The following is a 9,258-nucleotide window of genomic DNA, read 5'->3' as shown; positions in this document are numbered from 1 at the left end:
TAGTTTGCAAATATTTTCTCCAATTCCAGTAGGTTGTCTGTTTACTCTATTGATAGTTTTTTTTTTTCTGTGCAGAAGATCTTTAGTTTAATTAGATCTCACTTGCCAAATTTTGTTTTTGTTGCAATTGCTTTTGTTATTTTCTTTATGAAACCTTTGCCAGGTCCTATGCCAAGAATGGTATTTCCTAGGTTATCGTCCAGGATTTTTATAGTTTTCAGTTTTACATTTAAGTCTTTAATTCATTTTGAGTTGATGCTTGTGTGTGGTTTAAGGATGGGCTCTAGTTTCAATCTTCTGCATATGGCTAGCCAGTTATTCTATCATCATTTATTGAATAGGCAGTCCTTTCCCCATTGCTTGTTTTTGTCAATTTTGTCGAAGACCAGATGGTTGTAGATGTGTGGCATTATTTCTGGGTTCTCTGTTCTGTTCTGTTGGTCTATTTGTCTGTTTTTGTACTAGTACCGTGGTGAACTATAAATAGCTTGAAGTTGGGTAATGTCTCTATAGAGCTTTATTCTTTTTTCTTAGGATAGCCTTGGCTATTTGAGCTCTTTCTTGGTTCCATATACATTTTAAAATAGTTTTTTTCTAATTCTGTGAAGAATTTCATTGGTAGTTTGATAGGAGTAACAATGAATCTGTAATTTGCTTTGGGCAGTATTGGCATTTTAACAATATAAATTCTTCCTATCCATGAGCTTGGAATATTTTTTCCATTTGTTTGTGTCATCTCCAATTTCTTTAAGCAGTCTTTTGTAATTCTCATTGTAGAGATCCTTCATCTCTCTGGTTATCTGTATTTCTATGTATTTTTTCTTTTTGTGACTATTGTGAATGGGGTTGTGTTCTTGAGTTGGCTCTCAGCGTGGATTTTATGAGTGTATATTTTCCTTCAGGAGACAGATACCTACCCTGAGATTCTTCAGAGCTAATGAGTATGTGGATATTAATGTATTAATGTCAGTTCTTCAGGATAAATGCTTGCATTTTGACAAGGATGTTTATGTTATCATGCCTGAACATTGTTGGAGTTTGGGAAAGAAGTGAATAAATATCACCCCTTTCCTTTTTCTCCAAAAGTGGAGAAAGCTATCCCTTTTTCCAGATATGCCATGTTATCACATACACTTGCAGATATGCAGGCACCTGACCTTGCTAACACCTCATTTCAACATACAACAGAATTATTTGCCCAGTCACCAGCATTGCAGGGCACTTAGGCAGGCATGAGTTTTTCTTTTCTTTTTCTCATGGTAGAAAATGTACCAGATGTGTGTTCTTAGCAAGAGGCTGATTCCTTAAAGAGAATTCTATGGTTTGAATGTGTCCTTCAGAGTTCATGTGTTGGAAACTTAAAGCCCAATGCAAATGGTGTGGAGAGGTGGGGCCTTTAAGAGGTGATTAGGTCATTAAGACTCTGCACACATAAATAGATTAATGCTGTTATTGTAAAAGTGGGCTCCCGATAAAAGGATAACTTTGCCCCCCATTTTCTCTCTGTCTTGTAAGCTGGCTACCCTTCTACCATTGAGGACCATCACCAGGTGCCAGAGATGATCTTCATCAGATGACAGTGCCATGCTCTTGGACTTCCCAGCTCCCAAAGCTGTGAGCCAAATAAACCTCTGTTCTTTATAAATTACCCAGTTTGGGCATTTTGTGATAGCAGCAGAAGACAATGGCAGAAAATTGGTCCCAAGAAGTAGGGTTGTTGCTATCACAAATACCTGAAAATGTGGAAGCGGCTTTGGAATTGTGTAATGGGTAGAGGCTAGAACAATTTGGAGCATCAGGCTAGAAAAAGCCTGTATTACCATGAATGGAGCATTAAGGGTGATTCTGATGAGGGCTCAGGGAATAACTGTAAGGAAAGTCTAAATCTGCTTAGAGATTATTTAAGTAGTCATGACCAGAGTGTTGGTAAAAACATGCATAGTAAAGACCCTCTGATGAGGTCTTAGATAGAAATGAGGAACAAGTTATTGGAAGCTGGAGTAAAAGCCATCCTTGCTATAAAGTAGCAGGACTTGGCAGAATTGTATCCTTGTTCTAGAACTTTATAGAATGCCAAAACTTTGAGCAAGAAACTAAGATATCTGGCAGAAGAAATAGCTAATCGACAAAGTGTTCAGGCTGCTGTGTGGCTACTTTTATTTAACGCATGCAGTGAGATATGAGAAGAGAGAGATGACTTGAAGACAGAACTTATAATTGAAAGGGAAGCAGAATGGAATTATTTGAAAAATTTGAAGCCTAGTCATGTAAAGTGGAAAAAAGCATGTTTGGGAGAGAATAATAAGAGTGTGGCCAAGTGACCATTTGATAAAAAGACTACGATGAAGAGGAGGGAACCAGGTATTATTCATCAAAGCAATGTGAGAAAGACCCCTAAAGGCATTTCAAAGATCTTCCAAGCTGTCCCTTCTATCACAGGCACTGAGCCTCAGGAGGGCAGCATGGTTTCAGGGAATAGACCCAGGGCATCCTCTACGAGTTTGCTACCCGGAGCTGCCTCAGTTCTCTGCTCCTTGCTTTCCAGAACAGCACTCCTCAGCTACCCTAGCCATGGCTTAAGTTGTCCCAGGTGTGGCTTGGGCCACCACTCTGAAAGGTATAACCTGTCAGCCTAGTTAGTGTCCAGGCAGTGCTCATTCTGCAAATGCAGAGAATGCAAGAACTGTGGAGGCATGATTTCTTTCACTTAGTTTTCAAAAGATGCCATGAACTGCCTGAAAGCTTGGGAAGAAACCTGCCTATGGTGGAGTCACTGCAGAAAGCTCCCACTATAGGGTAGTGGCTAGTAGAGCTGTGGGAGCAAGACCACCTCAGAGACCCCAGCCCTATAGAGCTACCGATATGCAATGCCAGCCTGGGAGTGCTGTGTGCATTCAGCTCAGTAAGGCCATAGGGGTAGGGCTGCCTGTGAATTTAAGGGCCCAACTCCTTCCCTAGTGTATACAGGAAGCAAGACATGGAGTAAAGTAAGATTATTCTACAGGTTTAATACTTAATATTGTTTTCTCTGTTGGAATTTGGACTTACTTGGGATTGGTTACCTTTTTTTTCTTGCCTATTTCTCTATTTTGGCCTGGGACTGTCTTACACCTGTTTTACCATTGTATTTTGGACATAGATAACTTGCTATGGTTTCACAAGCTCACAGCTGAAGGAAATTTGCCTCAGAGTGAATTCTGCCGTCAGTCCAACTCATATTTGACTACTTAAATAATCTCTAAGCAGGTTTAGACTTTCCTTACAGTTATTTGACTTTGGACTTCTGAGTTGATGCTGAAATGAGTTAAGACTTGTGGTGCTATTGGTGTGGAAGAAATGTATTTTGCATTTAAGAAGGGCATGAATTTTGGAGACCAGAAGCAGAATGCTATGGTTTGAATATGTCCTTCAAAGCTCATGTGTTGGAAATTTAATTCTCAATGGAACAGTGTTTTAGGCTCCTTAAAAGATTATCAAGTCATGAGGGTTTTACCCTCACGAATGAATTATGTCAGTATCTCAGGAGTGGGTTACTTATTGTGGATGTGGGCTCCTGATAAGAAAATACGTTCAGCCCCCATTTTCTCTGTCTTGTGAGATCTCTTGCCCTTCTGCTCTTCCAACATGGGATGACTCTTACCAGATTCCATTGTTATGCTCTTGAACTTCTCAGTCTCCAGAACTGTGAACCAATTGAGTTTCTGTGTTTTTTTTTTTTTTTTTAAGAAATTGCCCAGTCTGTGCTATTGTGTTAGCAGCAGAAAATGAACTAAGACATCGAGAGAGTGGAACTAGCTATCTTATAAATGTTTCTTCTTTCTCTCTTCTTATTCAGTACAGTTCAGTTATGAAGATGTTTTATCTAACTTGCCTACATCCATGCTGAGTCATGGCAGAGTTAAGATTAGAATCTACGATTCTTGACTTTCCCAGTGCAGTTTCTTTTTTTACCGCATACTTCCCTGACCTCCTCATTGCTCTCATTTGGATGGTAGTGGCATTACCCAGAAATGATACATTCAAAGATGCCATATAATATTTATAATGCTTATTGAAAATATGCAATGTTTTCCTAGAGATAGACTTGATCATTAGAGTGATGTAAACAACTGTCCATTTGGGAGAGGTTTAATTACCAACTCCAGATGTCAGGAGAAGCTGGTTCTATGACTTCAGCAACCTGGCTCTGTCTCTTTGCCAGTGGGTCTCTTCTACCCCCAATCAGACATGCACACTGGCCATCTCACATCTCAGCAGTGAAAACAGATGCTACAGACACTTACATATAAAGATAATATAGCTGACAATCAAATATGTAGGGGTTCCTGAGCCACATGATGCTTCATAGATTTTCTTTCCTATTTCTCTCATTTCCAGAAAGGGTCTAATTAACCCTTCATTGTGAAGTATTCCTGGAAGAAAATATTATGTTATAATGTTTGGCATGTTACTCTATATGGCACCATCTCTTGCTAGTATACCTGTCTTTCTTATTTTTTTCAAAAGAAGTAATTGCGATAACACCCAGTGAATCTTTCATTTAGCTGTCAGATATGTTATATGACTACAGCATGACAGAGGTGTTCATTGCTGTATAAGGTGCAGGTGGTAGTATCAAATTCTGTGATTTAGATTGTAGATGTAAGGCAGGTGTCACTCATCACGGAAAATATTTTTATATGTATAACATTTGCTGCTACAGAATTATATTGCACATTCCTCTATCCCTTGAGCAAATTGTAGCTCCATCACTTTAAACACCATCTATATGTTGAGAGTTTTTGATTTTTTTAAATCTTTGGCTGTCACCTTTTTCTTGAATTTCAAACTTAATACCCAATTGCTAACAGTGTTGTACATGATCCATAACCTATTCTTTCCAGTAATGACCCTGCTGCAGCCCCATAAACCTCTTAACAGAACACAAATACTCCTTTTTACAAAGCTGCATGCTTTATTCACTCAGTTTCTTCATATTTCTGCTAAACTATCAGTTTTGAAAAGTATTTGCAACTTTTATAATAAGGGATTAATGTCTCTAATATAAAAGAGCTTCTAAAATAGAGAAGTCATGACTTGCCAAGGGTAAAACAAACAAACAAAACATAAAATAGAGAATAAAATACCAACACTGCTATTGAAAAGTGGGATAAGGATATGAACAGAAAGATCATAGGAAAATTGCAAATGGATTTTAGCCATATAGAAGATGCTCAGTCTCACCCATAATAAGATAAGTTTAGATCAAAACTGTGCTAAGAGATACCGTTATTGACCACAAACTCTTTCAGGAAAGTTATGGGGAAAGAGACTCTTTCACTCACTGCTGGGATTTTAGTCTGTGTAGTACTAAGGAGGGGAATTGGGCAATAGTTAGCAAAATTACACATTTATCTATTGACTCAGAAATTCCACTTTTAGGACGTCATCAAGACTTGCTGAGTTCATAACTGAGCATGAGGAGTATCTGATGGAGAATGGAGGAGGGAGAAGTTGCGTATTAATTTTAACCCAAAGATCAACTACAGCGGTGGGTTTGTCCTACTAACCTCCTTTTATGTTTCCCCATAGGAAGGGCAGCTGTCTCCAAAACCTGCATAGAAAGATAGGTCTGTTTGGCATAAGGGATGGACAATTAGATTTCCCTATCTTTATTTGTCTTCTTATTTATCATCAACTATCACATTATGTAATTATTTGTTTTTTATCTTCTCCTATGTTAGAATGCAAGGTGTAATACTTTTACTAAAAAAAAAAAAAAAAAGATTGAATGAATGAAAGAAATTGAACCAGTGACTTTTTCACCCGTGTGTCTACATATTATATAATACTTAAGAGACTCAACACATATTTGCAGAATTAAATACCATGTATATGATTTTAACCATCTAGAAAATTTAAATATGTATTCTAATTTTATAAATAAAACATTGATAAAATATCTTTATAAAAATGAATACCTTAATAGATATGGCAAAAATTGACTTCATCCACTGTCCCTAATTCCTTCCCATATATCCTTCTGGCTTGACATGTATTATTCTAGACCCATCTTGCTGCATTTATACTCAAACAACATCTCTTTCTATAACTGTATCACTGCAATCAATAATAATCTGTGCATTCTTACTAAGTAGGTAACACCATTGCGAGTGTTCATGGGTGCATGCAATGAATAGTATTGGAGAGTACATATTATGCAACTTACGTTTTTTATTCAAAATGTGTCTTAGTGCTGATTCTATGTCCCCCTTTATGGCTATTCTTTATTGTTAAAAACTACTGTATATGATTCCAAAATTTAGACATGGCATAGTTTAACCATTTTCCTACCAATAGATAATAAACTGTCTCTAATATTTTGAATTACTGACAATGCTATAATAAATATTTTTATACACCTTTTTTTGGATGTAGATATGAGCATTTTAAATTCTAATTGGTACTGCTAAATTGCTACCTGATGTGACTGTAAAAATTTATGATCCCACCTGCAATGTGTGACAGTACCCATTTCCCCATATCCTCACTAATACTTGATTTTATCACACCTTAACGCTTTTGGCTAATCTAATAAGTAAGAACAGCATTTTGTCATTGTTTCAATTTGCATTTCCTTGGTTACAGTAAAACTATATATGTTTTTATATTTTTATTAATAATTCATAGTTCCTATTTCATGAATTTTGTTTGCATTTTTGCCCATTTTTCTATCATTTGCTTGTATGGTTAATCTATAAGAGTTCTGTGTATACTGTAGACATTTACCTCCTGTTATGTATATATTTATGTTATGTACTTTTTTTAGTTTATATATACCTTTAAACTTTGTTTATTTTGTGTTTTGTCAGAAAAGGCCTTTGACAAAATTCAACAGCCCTTCATGCTAAAAACTCTCAATAAATTAGGTATCGATGGGACGTATCTCAAAATAATAAGAGCTATTTATGACAAACCCACAGCCAATGTCATATTGAATGGGTAAAAACTGCAAGCATTCCCTTTGAAAACTGGCACCTGACCGGGATGCCCTGTCTCACCACTCCTATTCAACATAGTGTTGGAAGTTCTGGCCAGGGCAATCAGGCAGGAGAAAGAAATGAAGAGTATTCAATTAGGAAAAGAGGAAGTCAAATTGTCCCTGTTTGCAGATGACATGATTGTATATTTAGAAAACCCCATCGTCTCAGCCCAAAATCTCCTTAAGCTGATAAGCAGCTTCAGCAAAGTCTCAGGATACAAAATCAATGTGCAAAAATCACAAGCATTGCTATATAACAGACAAATGGAGAGCCAAATCATGAGTGAACTCCCATTCACAATTGCTTCAAAGAGAATAAAGTACCTAGGAATCCAACTTACAAGGGATGTGAAGGACCTCTTCAAGGAGAACTACCAACCACTGCTCAACGAAATAAAAGAGGACACAAACACATGGAAGAACATTCCATGCTCATGGAGAGGAAGAATTGGTATCATGAAAATGGCCATACTGCCCAAGGTAATTTATAAATTCAATGCCATCCCCANCAGACAAATGGAGAGCCAAATCATGAGTGAACTCCCATTCACAATTGCTTCAAAGAGAATAAAGTACCTAGGAATCCAACTTACAAGGGATGTGAAGGACCTCTTCAAGGAGAACTACCAACCACTGCTCAACGAAATAAAAGAGGACACAAACACATGGAAGAACATTCCATGCTCATGGAGAGGAAGAATTGGTATCATGAAAATGGCCATACTGCCCAAGGTAATTTATAAATTCAATGCCATCCCCATCAAGCTACCAATGACTTTCTTCACAGAATTGGAAAAAACTAGTTTAAAGTTCATATGGAACAAAAAAAGAGCCCTCATTGCCAACACAATCCTAAGCCCAAAGAACAAAGCTGGAGGCATCATGCTACCTGACTTCAAACCATACTACAAAGCTACAGTAACCAAAACAGCATGATACTGGTACCAAAACAGAGATATTGACCAATGGAACAGAACAGAGCCCTCAGAAATAATACCACACATCTACAACCATCTGATCTTTGACAAACCTGACAAAAACAAGAAATGGGGAAAGGATTCCCTGTTTAATAAATGGTGCTGTAGAAACTGGCTAGCCATATGTAGAAAGCTGAAACTGGATCCCTTCCTGACATTTTAAATTTTGATCTAGTCAGATAATCTTTTAAACAGTCTTTTAAAAAAAGACTTGCTTTTAAAATCATTGATTGAAAACACAGGTCCTACCTTTTTTTTTTTCTTTTTTTTTTGAGATGGAGTCTTGCTGTATTGCCCAGGCTGGAGTACAGTGGCGTGATCTTGGCTGGATGCAAACTCGGCCCCCCCAGGTTCACGCCATTCTCCTGCCTCAGCCTCCCAAGTAGCTGGGTCTACAGGCGCCCACCACCACACCCGGCTAATTTTTTTGTATATTTAACAGAGACAGAGTTTCACCGTGTTCGCCAGGATGGTCTCCATCTCATGACTTCGTGATTCGCCTACCTCGGCCTCCCAGAGTGCTGGGATTACAGGCGTGAGCCATCACAGCCGGCCAGGTCCTGCCTTTTTAGGGAGGCAAAACTCTTGCACTGTGGGATCTCAGGGACTGACTCCTCACCATAGCCACTTTCCAAATGCTGGCCCTGCTGATGCTGAGAATTCCTTTAACAGAGGAAAACATACTGCATTGCCCTGCTTGAGGGGCAGTTAAGGTGCACATTGTCTTGAGAGAGCTGATTTATCAAACTGAGTTTTTACTGAGGTGTTACTGTTTCTTTGCTGAAATAGATATGATCTAGATGTGGAAGAGAGCAATGACAGCCTGAAAGAAGGGGATACTCTGGGGGAAGGAATCAAGGTCTTTGCTTATCATTAAAATAGGAATAATTATAATATCTACTTTGTAGGATGAACATGAAGACTAAGTTAGATAATACTTTCCTGGTACTCAGCACAGCATCTGTGACATAATTAACGATTAAATAGTAGTTAACTACTATTATTTAACAAATTTTAAAGGGTACAAAATAATTATACATATTTATGGGGTGCATGGTTGGCCACTATCATTTTAAAGAAATGTAGCAGATACCTTTTGGGGAGTATGTATGTGAATCCCTCTGTCTATGTAGTTCTGGGGAGGCTGACTCGGGTGAGGCTCAAGTGACCTAGGCCTGGCCAGAGTACTCCATTCATTCCCTTATATACAGTTGAGTCAGGAACAGATTGCAACTCAAGTTAGTCTAATGAGCCCGGGTC

Source organism: Rhinopithecus bieti, unplaced genomic scaffold (assembly GCF_001698545.2).
Source record: "Rhinopithecus bieti isolate Rb0 unplaced genomic scaffold, ASM169854v2 scaffold_65275, whole genome shotgun sequence".
In the NCBI taxonomy this organism is placed as follows: domain Eukaryota; kingdom Metazoa; phylum Chordata; class Mammalia; order Primates; family Cercopithecidae; genus Rhinopithecus; species Rhinopithecus bieti.
The sequence above is the reverse complement of the archived record's forward strand: the minus strand, read 5'-3'. Positions refer to the sequence as shown.